The sequence below is a fragment of the Salvelinus fontinalis genome, chromosome 8, assembly GCF_029448725.1.
Source record: "Salvelinus fontinalis isolate EN_2023a chromosome 8, ASM2944872v1, whole genome shotgun sequence".
NCBI lineage: Eukaryota > Metazoa > Chordata > Actinopteri > Salmoniformes > Salmonidae > Salvelinus > Salvelinus fontinalis.
In genome coordinates this window covers 17,400,806-17,412,937 of record NC_074672.1, presented here as the reverse complement: position 1 = coordinate 17,412,937, position 12,132 = coordinate 17,400,806, and positions in this window count along the sequence as shown.

Sequence of the window (12,132 nt, the reverse complement as noted above, 5' to 3'; positions counted from 1 at the left end):
AAATAAAAATTAATGTCGACACATTTTCACATTTTCAATCACTCACTGATTCACAGACTAGCTGCAAATCAAATTTAACAAAGCGGAATCAGGAAATGAATGCCCACTCACCATTGCTATTCAATGAAAATTCCACATTCATGCTTTGATCAACCTTTTTTGCCTCTGTGTGAATCTGGGCAAGCGATAGGCTACTTTATTTTTTATAGAGGAGCTGGTACATACCCAAAAAATTAGAAGTGCCGGTACTGCGTTCTGCACAGCTCTGACCCAAGTCAAGCACTGGATATTAAAATAAAAATGTATTTATTATTTTCACATTCCTATTTAGCATTTAAGCATTGCATTTTTGAACTGTTACTGATCACCCTTCATATAATTGGAAGTATTAGCTAATCCAAAAATGTATTACCCTGATGTACCGGAAATCTTATGAACTTGAACAGATCATGTTTTGTAATGTCAAAATTGTGTGCTGGTGTGCCAGCGCCAACTAAAAAGTTGACAGTGGCTCAACTCTAAAACAAATAGAAACTATTTGATCATCAAATCCAAAGTTTGATGCTGTTTATTAAATAAATTAAATAAATTTAGCTATTATAAATTAACTAGTTTTGTTTTGGCATGTGATGTTTATTTAATTTCTTCACTCCCTGTTATAACCAGCTGGGGGAAGTGTTACTCTCTTGCCTGAACTAAAACCCAAACTGTTTAAGTCTGTTTCCATTCTCTTTTATAATAACTCTCGTTGTGTTTTCTGTTCTCCTCAGGGCCATAGAAACTCTGTATTGTTTCTTAGTTTGCCAAAATTGGAAGAAGTTTCCCTCTACTCTTTCCGCTCTGAAATACAGTATCCCAAAAGCAAACGAAATAGCATCACCCACTGAGGTACTCAAATAATCCCCTAAAATACACTGCTCAAAAGAATAAAGGGAACACTTAAACAACACAATGTAACTCCAAGTCAATCACACTTCTATGAAATCAAACTGTCCACTTAGGAAGCAACACTGATTGACAATACATTTTACATGCTGTTGTGCAAATGGAATAGACAAAAGGTGGAAATTATAGGCAATTAGCAAGACACCCCCAAAAAAGGAGTGATTCTGCAGGTGGTGACCACAGACAACTTCTCAGTTCCTATGCTTCCTGGCTGATGTTTTGGTCACTTTTGAATGCTGGCGGTGCTCTCACTCTAGTCGGTAGCATGAGACGGAGTCTACAACCCACACAAGTGGCTCAGGTAGTGCAGTTCATCCAGGATGGCACATCAATGCGAGCTGTGGCAAAAAGGCTTGCTGTGTCTGTCAGCGTAGTGTCCAGAGCATGGAGGCGCTACCAGGAGACAGGCCAGTACATCAGGAGACGTGGAGGAGGCCGTAGGAGGGCAACAACCCAGCAGCAGGACCACTACCTCCGCCTTTGTGCAAGGAGGTGCACTGCCAGAGCCCTGCAAAATGACCTCCAGCAGGCCACAAATGTGCATGTGTCAGCATATGGTCTCACAAGGGGTCTGAGGATCTCATCTCGGTACCTAATGGCAGTCAGGCTACCTCTGGCGAGCACATGGAGGGCTGTGCGGCCCCACAAAGAAATGCCACCCCACACCATAACTGACCCACCGCCAAACCGGTCATGCTGGAGGATGTTGCAGGCAGCAGAACGTTCTCCACGGCGTCTCCAGACTCTGTCACGTCTGTCACATGTGCTCATGTGCTCAGTGTGAACCTGCTTTCATCTGTGAAGAGCACAGGGCGCCAGTGGCGAATTTGCCAATCTTGGTGTTCTCTGGCAAATGCCAAACGTCCTGCACGGTGCTGGGCTGTAAGCACAACCCCCACCAGTGGACTTTGGGCCCTCATACCACCCTCATGGAGTCTGTTTCTGACCGTTTGAGCAGACACATGCACATTTGTGGCCTGCTGGAGGTCATTTTGCAGGGCTCTGGCAGTGCACCTCCTTGCACAAAGGCGGAGGTAACGGTCCTGCTGCTGGGTTGTTACCCTCCTACGGCCTCCTCCACATCTCCTGATGTACTGGCCTGTCTCCTGGTAGCGCCTCCATGCTCTGGACACTACGCTGACAGACACAGCAAACCTTTTTGCCACAGCTCGCATTGATGTGCCATCCTGGATGAACTGCACTACCTGAGCCACTTGTGTGGGTTGAAGACTCAGTCTCATGCTACCACTAGAGTGAGAGCACCGCCAGCATTCAAAAGTGACCAAAACATCAGCCAGGAAGCATAGGAACTGAGAAGTTGTCTGTGGTCACCACCTGCAGAATCACTCCTTTTTTGGGGGTGTCTTGCTAATTGCCTATAATTTCCACCTTTTGTCTATTCCATTTGCACAACAGCATGTGAAATTTATTGTCAATCAGTGTTGCTTCCTAATTGGACAGTTTGATTTCACAGAAGTGTGATTGACTTGGAGTTACATTGTGTTGTTTAAGTGTTCCCTTTATTGGGCCTCCCGGGTGGCGCAGTGGTCTAGGGCACTGCATCGCAGTGCTAACTGCGCCACCAGAGTCTCTGGGTTCGCGCCCAGGCTCTGTCGCAGCCGGCCGCGACCGGGAGGTCCGTGGGGCGACGCACAATTGGCATAGCGTCGTCCGGGGTAGGGAGGGTTTGGCCGGTAGGGATATCCTTGTCTCATCGCACTCCAGCGACTCCTGTGGCGGGCCGGGCGCAGTGCGCGCCAGCCAAGGGGGCCAGGTACACGGTGTTTCCTCCGACACATTGGTGCGGCTGGCTTCCGGGTTGGAGGCGCGCTGTGTTAAGAAGCAGTACGGCTGGTTGGGTTGTGCTTCGGAGGACGCATGGCTTTCGACCTTCGTCTCTCCCGAGCCCGTACGGGAGTTGTAGCGATGAGACAAGGTAGTAATTACTAGCGATTGGATACCACGAAAATTGGGGAGAAAATGGGATAAAAAATAAAAATAAAAATAAAATAAAAAGTGTTCCCTTTATTTTTTTGAGCAGTGTATAATACTACCTGAAGGAGTCTAGGCTACCTGTAATGTGAGCAGGACAGCTCTTACTGTCATACTGATTACATAACTTACAGCTACATAAATCCCAGTGGAAATGGAATTACTAATTTGCACACACACACTCTAACTCCCAAAAGCACACACACACCAGAGCAGAAATGCCACCCAGTATCTGCTGAGGCGGGGACAGCAGGATTAGAAATAAACACACCAAAATAAATGTGTGTTGTGTGCTAACTGGGTGCCTGGAGCAGTGGCGAAGCTCTATAACAGCTGGTGAAGCAAGTCTTTGAAGATGCCCCAAACCAAACTACCCACTATATTGACCAGAGGGTTTCATCAAAGAAAGAGGGAGAGAGATAGATCGGGAGAGAGTAGAGAGGGTGATGATAAAGGGGGAAAGAAAGAGCAGTTGTGAGAGGGAGGGAGTGAACAGTGATGAGGGCAGGGAGTGAGAGGGATAAAAGCCTTGTATGGTGCACTGCTGCAGTTCCAGTAGAAACAAATGTAAATTAGTCAGATTAATCTTCAGCTGTGAATATAATAAGTAACAAGGCATTTTACAGAAACTAGTGTGACTGTCTGTTCTGTTATGTGCACCCCTCTTGGATTAAGTCTGTTTCACCTGGGTTTAATTTCCACCATGGTCATGACTCTTTACTGTACTAATGTGAGAATTTTAACAATGGTAAAGCTTGTGCAGCATGTAGGCATGAAAAAATACAAAATCATGTAAAAGTACCCAATCAAATGTTGAGCATCACATTGTGTTCGATACAGCTGTTTGTTATGTAATTGCATCACTGTGAACCACTCATTATTATTATTAGCCTGTCAGTATCACAGCTCAAGGTAAGATCCAAGTGCAGACTGTGTGAATGTTTACAATGTTTATTGTAACAACAGGGTCAGGCAAACGACAGGTCAAGGCAGGCAGGGGTCGATAATCCAGAGTAGGAGCAAAGGTACAGGACTGCAGGCTCAGGCAGAGTTATCAGAGTCGGTACAGCCACCTGGTTTCTTCATGCATCGCGCCGACAGAAACAAACATCTCTCTGGTAAGAAGTAGGACGGGGGTGTACGCCTTATGATTAACGAGACGTGGTGTGATCATAACAACATATTGGAACTCAAGTCCTTTTGTTCACCTGACCTAGAATTCCTTACAATCAAATGCCGACCGCATTGTCTACCAAGAGAATTCTCTTCGATTATAATCACAGTCATGTATAACCCCCCCCCCCCCCCCCCCCCTCCCCCCAAGCAGACACATCGACGGCCCTGAAAGAACTTCATTGGATTCTATGTAAACTAGAAACGACATATCCTGAGGCTGCATTTATTGTAGCTGGGGATTTTAACAAGGCTAATCTGAAAACAAGGTTCCCTAAATTTTATCAGCATATCGAATGCGCGACCTGGGCTGGCAAAACCCTGGCTCATTGTTATTCTAACTTCCGCGACGCATACAAAGCCCTCCCCTGCCCTCCTTTCGGAAAATCTGACCACGACGCCATTTTCTTGCTCCCAGCCTATAGACAGAAACTTAAACAGGAAACGCCCGTGCTCAGGTCTGTTCAACGCTGGTCCAACCAATCGGATTCCACGCTTCAAGATTGCTTCGATCACGTGGACTGGGATATGTTCCGCATAGCGTCGGACAACAACATTGATGAATACGCTTATTCGGTGAGCGAGTTTATTAGCAAGTGCATCGGTGATGTTGTACCCACAGCAACTATTAAAACCTTCCCCAACCAGAAACCGTGGATTGATGGCAGCATTCGCGCAAAACTGAAAACGCGAACCACGGCTTTTAATCAGGGCAAGGTGACCGGAAACATGACCGAATACAAACAGTGTAGCTATTCCCTCCGCAAGGCAATCAAACAAGCTAAGCGTCAGTATAGAGACAAAGTAGAGTCTCAATTCAACGGCTCAGACACGAGAGGTATGTGGCAGGGTCTACAGTCAATCACGGACTACAAAAAGAAAACCAGACCAGTCTCGGACCACGATGTCTTGCTCCCAGACAAACTAAACAACGTCTTTGCTTGCTTTGAGAACAATACAGTGCCACCGACACGGCCCGCTACCAAAACCTGCGGGCTCTCCTTCCCTGCAGCCAACATGAGTAAAACATTTAAACGTGTTAACCCTCGCAAGGCTGCCGGCCCAGACGGCATCCCTAGCCGCGTCCTCAGAGCATGCGCAGACCAGCTGGCTGGTATGTTTACGGACATATTCAATGAATCCTTATCCCAGTCTGCCGTTCCCACATGCTTCAAGAGGGCCACCATTGTTCCTGTTCCCAAGAAAGCTAAGGTAACTGAGCTAAATGACTATCGCCCCGTAGCACTCACTTCCGTCGTCATGAAGTGCTTTGAGAGACTAGTCAAGGACCATATCACCTCCACCATCTGACACACTAGACTCATTCCAATTTGCTTACCGCACCAATATGTCCACAGACGACGCAATCGCAATCACACTGCACACTGCCCTAACCCATCTGGACAAGAGGAATACCTATGTAGGAATGCTGTTCATCGACTACAGCTCCAAACTCGTCATTAAGCTCGAGACCCTGGGTCTCGACCCCGCCCTGTGCAACTGGGTCCTGGACTTCCTGACGGGCCGCCCCGGGTGGTGAGGGTAGGGAACAACATCTCCACCCCGCTGATCCTCAACACTGGGGCCCCACAAGGGTGCGTTCTGAGCCCTCTCCTGTACCCATGACTGCGTGGCCATGCACGGCTCCAACTCAATCATCAAGTTTGCAGATGACAATATAGTGGTAGGCTTGATTACCAACAACAACGAGACGGCCTACAGGGAGGAGGTGAGGGCCCTCGGAGTGTGGTGTCAGGAAAATAACCTCACACTCAATGTCAACAAAACAAAGGAGATAATCGTGGACTTCAGGAAACAGCAGAGGGAGCAGCCCCCTATCCACATCGACGGGACAGTAGTGGAGAAGGTGGAAAGTTTTAAGTTCCTCGGCGTACACAGCACGGACAAACTGAACTGGTCCAACCACACAGACAGCGTGGTGAAGAAGGCGCAGCAGCGCCTCTTCAACCTCAGGAGGCTGAAGAAATTCGGCTTGTCACCAAAAACATTCAAAAACTTTTATAGATGCACAATCGAGAGCATCCTGTCGGGCTGTATCACCGCCTTGTACGGCAACAGCTCTGCCCACAACCGTAAGGCTCTCCGGAGGGTAGTGAGGTCTGCACAACGCATCACCGGGGGCAAACTACCTGCCCTCCAGGACACCTACACCACCCGATGTCACAGGAAGGCCAAAAAGATCGTCAAGGACAACAACCACCCGAGTCCCTGCCTGTTCACCCCGCTATCATCCAGAAGGTAAGGTCAGTACAGGTGCATCAAAGCAGGGACCGAGAGACTGAAAAACAGATTCTATCTCAAGGCCATCAGACTGTTAAACAGCCACAGCTAACATCGAGTGGCTGCTGCCAACATACTGACTCAACTCCAGCCACTTTAATAATGGAAATTAATGTAAAAAAATTTATCACTAGCCACTTTAAACAATGCCACTTAATATAATGTTTACATACCCTACATTACTCATCTCATATGTATATACTGTACTCTATAGCATCTACTGCATCTTTATGTAATACATGTATCACTAGCCACTTTAAACTATGCCACTTTGTTTACATACCCTACATTACTCATCTCATATGTATATACTGTACTCGAAACCATCTACTGCATCTTGCCTATCCCATTCTGTACCATCACTCATTCATATATCTTTATTTACATATTCTTTATCCCTCGTCTGCCTCCCCTGCAGTTAAGCATTTTTAATGACACCGGACAAACAAGTGTTTTATATCTGTTCAGCCTCCTCGATGGCATCAGCTGAAACTCTGTGTTCAGTGCATGAGTGGGGTCCGATATGACCTTTCTGGGCTGCCTGATTATGGTCTCCTGGAAAATGTCCTGGAGAGAGGAGGGAAGTGTCATGCCTATAATCTTCCCTGCTGTCTTGGTCAGTCTCAAGATTTGGGCTTTGAGCTGCACTGTAAGGTTATCAAACCATGTTACAATGCCGTAACATAAGATTTCCTAAATGGTTGATCTTTGCAAGAGGAGCATGATCTTCTGGTTGACTCCATAGACCCTGAGCCGACACAGGAAGTGCAAGCACTGTTGGATATCCCTCTAGTGGTGCGAAGATATATGAAGATATCCCTCTAGTGGTGCGGGGGCTGTGCTTTGGCAAAGTGGGTGGGGTTATAGCCTTCCTGTTTGGCCCTGTCCGGGGGTATCATCGGATGGGGCCACAGTGTCTCCTGACCCCTCCTGTCTCCGCCTCCAGTATTTATGCTGCAGTAGTTTATGTGTCGGGGGGCTAGGGTCAGTTTGTTATACCTGGAGTACTTCTCCTGTCTTATCCGGTGTCCTGTGTGAACTTAAGTATGCTCTCTCTAATTCTCTCTTTCTCTCTCTCGGAGGACCCGAGCCCTAGGACCAGGCGTCAGGACTACCGGGCATGATGACTCCTTGCTGTCCCCAGTCCACCTGGCCTTGCTGCTGTTCCAGTTTAAACTGTTCTGCCTGCGGCTATGGCACCCTGACCTGTCCACTGGACGTGCTACCTGTCCCAGACCTGCTGTTTTCAACTCTCTAGAGACCGCAGGAGCGGTAGAGATACTCTTAATGATCGGCTATGAAAAGCCAACTGACATTTACTCCTGAGGTGCTGACTTGCTACACCCTCGATAACTACTGTGATTATTATTATTTGACCATGCTGGTCATTTATGAACATTTGAACATCTTGGCCATGTTCTGTTATAATCTCCACCCGGCACAGCCAGAAGAGGACTGGCAACCCCTCATAGCCTGTTTCCTCTCTAGGTTTCTTCCTAGGTTTTGGCCAGTCTAGGGAGTTTTTCCAGGCCACCATGCTTCTACACCTGCATTGCTTGCTGTTTGGGGTTTTAGGCTGGGTTTCTGTACAGCACTTCGAGATATTAGCTGATGTACGAAGGGCTATATAAATACATTTGATTTTATTTGATTTTGCATGCGTGAGCACACGCTTGTGCTCTACATGGGTGTGCCAGCACAGCCCACTGTCAATATGGACCCCCAGGTACTTGTATGAGTTCACTTGCTCAATGTTCTCTCCGTGTACCACTATGGGGCTGTGGTCCCCAATGGACTTAGGGTCAAGGATTATCTCCTCAGTTTTTTTCACATTCAGTTATAGGTGATGTTCATCACATAATTCTGACGAATCCTTGATGTCATAGCGTTTGTTTAAGAGCCAGAGGACAGCGGTGGTGTCCAAGAACTTATCAACGTAGTTGTAGTGGTGCCTGCTGACGCAGTCGTTTGTATACGGCGTGAAGAGGATAGGGGAAGTTCCACAGTCCTGGGGCGCCCCCGTGCTGATGGTCAGGGCATCAGAGAGTGTAGAGTTAATTCTGACTTGCATCCTGTTGGTAAGGAAAGAGTCGTACCACCTTAATTTGAATGGGTTCACCTTCATCTGTTTCAGCTTCTCCCGTAGGAAATGCACTTGGATTGTAATAATGGTGAAGCTGAAGTCAATGAACGTGAGCCTTGCGTATGCTACTGGGCATTCAAGGTGTTTTAGGATAAGATACATTATTGTGCTAATGGCGCCATCCGTGTTCCTCTTCTCCTTGTATGCAAACTGATAGGGATCTAGGAATTGTTGGATATCAGTGTGTAGGTTTCCAACTATGATTTTCTCTAAGGACTTCATCACAATGGATGTGAGCGCACATGCTCTTAAAAACACTGGTGACAAAACTTTGTAGAAAAATCTGACATCAAATAGATTATAAAACTCATTAAGTTTGTTTGCTTTGTCAAGTTCATTAGGTGCACCCACTGATTTCTTAGCAGAGCTCATGTTTGATATCACTCTAATAGAGTCCCATAGTTTCTTAGAGTCCATTGTTAGGAAGTTCTACTCCTCACACTCCCTATGTTGTTTCTGTGCCTCCTTCAGTTTACTATTCAGCTCATTTTGGGTCGCCCTCAACTTTAAGTTGTCTCTGTTTTGGAATGCTCACCTCTTTCTGTTAATGCAGTATTTAACTTATTTTGTGATATAGTCTTTATTATTTGGTTACACATACAGCCGAGCTCCTGTGGGACCATTTTTGGAAGGTACACATTTTTTCCACTTCAAACCAGTCTGCTCACGCCCTCAGCTGTAGCTTGGATGCCATCCTGATTATTTCATTTATTTTACCACTATTTAACCAGGTAGGCCAGTTGAGAATAAGTTCTCATTTACAACTGCGACCTGGCCAAGATAAAGCAAAGCAGTGCGACAAAAACAACACAGAGTTACACATGGGATAAACAAACATACAGTCAATAACACAATAGAAAATCTATATACAGTGTGTGGAAATGAAGGAGGTAAGGCAATAAATAGGCCATTGTGGCAAAGTAATTACAATTTAGCAATTAACACTGGAGTGATAACACTGGAGTGATAGATGTGCAGATGAGGATGTGCAAGTAGAAAAACGGGTGTGCAAAAGAGCAGAAAGAAACAAATATGGGGATGAGGTAGTTAGTTGGTTGGATGGGCTATTTACAGATGGGCTATTTACAGCTGCAGCGATCGGTAAGCTGCTCTGACAGCCGATACTTGAAGTTAGTGAAAGCCTCCAACTTCAGTGATTTTTGCAATTCGTTACAGTCATTGGCAGCAGAGAACTGGAAGGAAAGGCAGCCAAAGGGTGTGTTGGCTTTGAGGATTAGGTTTGACCTGGTCATGAAAGACTACCCACAAAACTTTGTCTGGCACCACACACAGTCAAACTGCCCTATTACCCCAGTCACGGCCATGCACAGACGTTATGGAGGGCATGTGCACATTTTTTAAATAAGTGACATCCCCAAAATTTGTTTCCTGCAAATTCTTACAAGAAGAGGGCAAAGCAGCACAACCTGATGAGTAAAGTATTGAGCAAAACTATTTTGAACTGGAATAAATGCTGCACTTACTAACAATGACCAACACAATTCTGTTGAAATAGGTTGTAAGAAATACTTTAGTCTACTATCACTATATCCAACCCAACTCCATTTGTAGCCACTATCATGTATCCCAGTGTTTTACAAAATGTTTGACCTGTGACCCCCGAAAAGGGGTGGTACAAAACTTGCGACCCCTGCACACGCACATCACACATACATACACTTGTTAGGTTCTAATTCTCAGAGTAAAAAACTCTACGGACACTATGAAAGCTTAACCATGTTTATTCTTCCCAGAGGGTCAATACAGCTGCATTCAGACAAAACATGTTTCCACCAACACAAGTGTATATATACTCCAATTTAGACGCTCCTTCTCTCCATCCCTTACATATTTTATGGTTCGACAGGAAGACGAAGTCATGGGATTATAAACCGTTCCTTCTCCCTTAAGCTGACCTGACCTCAACGCCCTTGATGCCTAACATGGAACCCAAACCGGTTGTGCGAGTGCACCACCGTGCATAAATGTATTTTGTCCCCCCACATCAAACGCGATCACAACAGGAAGGTTAAAATATCAAAACAAACTCTGAACCAATTATATTAATTTGGGGACAGGTCGAAAAGCATTAAACATTTATGGCAATTTAGCTAGCTAGCTTGCACTTGCTAGCTTATTTGTCCTTTTTAGCTAGCTTGCTGTTGCTAGCTAATGTGTCCTGGGATATAAACATAGAGTTACTTTACCTGAAATGCACAAGGTCCTCTACTTCGCCAATTAATCCACACATAAAACAGTCAACCAAATTGTTTCTAGTCATCTCTCCTCCTTCGAGGCTTTTTCTTCTCTTGACTTAATATTGCGATTGGCAACTTTCATAAATTAGATGCATTACTGCCACTGACCTTGTTCAGTCACCCTCGTGGGTATAACCAATGAGGAGATGGCACGTGGGTATCTGCTTCTATAAACCAATGAGGAGATGGGAGAGGCAGGAATTGCAGCGCGATCTGCGTCAGAAATAGAACTGACTTCTTTTTAAGCCCTTGGCAATGCAGACACTCGTTGGAGCGCGCGAGCAGTGTGGGTGCAATAATTGAATAATATAGATTTCTAAATTTATTTTGCGACGCGAGCGGTGTAGTCAGCCTATAACCCAAAGCTCTCCACCCGTATCACCTATAGCACTCCCGTGACTGCCTCCCCTCCACCAGCACATTCCAAAGCCATCTGGCCCCTACAGATAACCATTAACTTCTGATGTAAAAACCAGTCTCTATCACTCCTCAGATACTATAGTATTACCCCTGATGTATCATGTCTCTCGTATAACAATGTTCCAAGTTTAACCCAGAACCTAACACACTGATACTTCTACACACCCACACTACATATGCTCACACACACAAAACACACAGGCATATTGATGCCACACACATACACACACTTTCCCTCTCCACAGGCGCTGCTGCTACTATTGCCTAGTCACTTTTACCCCTACCTACATGTACATATTACCTCAACTACCTCGTACCCCTGAAAACTGACTCGGTACCGATACTCCTTGTATAAAGCCTTGTTATTGTTATTTAATGTGTCACTATTTTTATTTGCAAATTTTCTTACATTTTAAGTTGCTAATTTCTACCAGCATGTTAAATGTGCAACCAGAGGGGGAAAAAACTCGAGACCACCTTTACTCCACAGAGACGCATGTAGTTGAGGTAATATGTACATGTAGGTAGAGGTAAAAGTACAAAGCTCTCCCTCGCCCTACATTTGGCAAATCTGACCATAATTCTATCCTCATGATTCCTGCTTACAAGCAACAATTCAAGCAGGAAGCACCAGTGACTCGGTCAATAAAAAAAAGTGGTCAGATGAAGCAGATGCTAAGCTACAAGACTGTTTTGCTAGCACAGACTGGAATATGTTTCCGGGATTCTTCCGATGGCATTGAGGAGTACACCAGATCAGTCACTGGCTTCATCAATAAGTGCGTCGATGACGTCGTCCCCACAGTGACTGTACGTACATACCCCAACCAGAAGCCATGGATTACATGCTACATCCGCACTGAGCTAAAGGGTAGAGCTGCCGCTTTCAAGGAGCGGGAC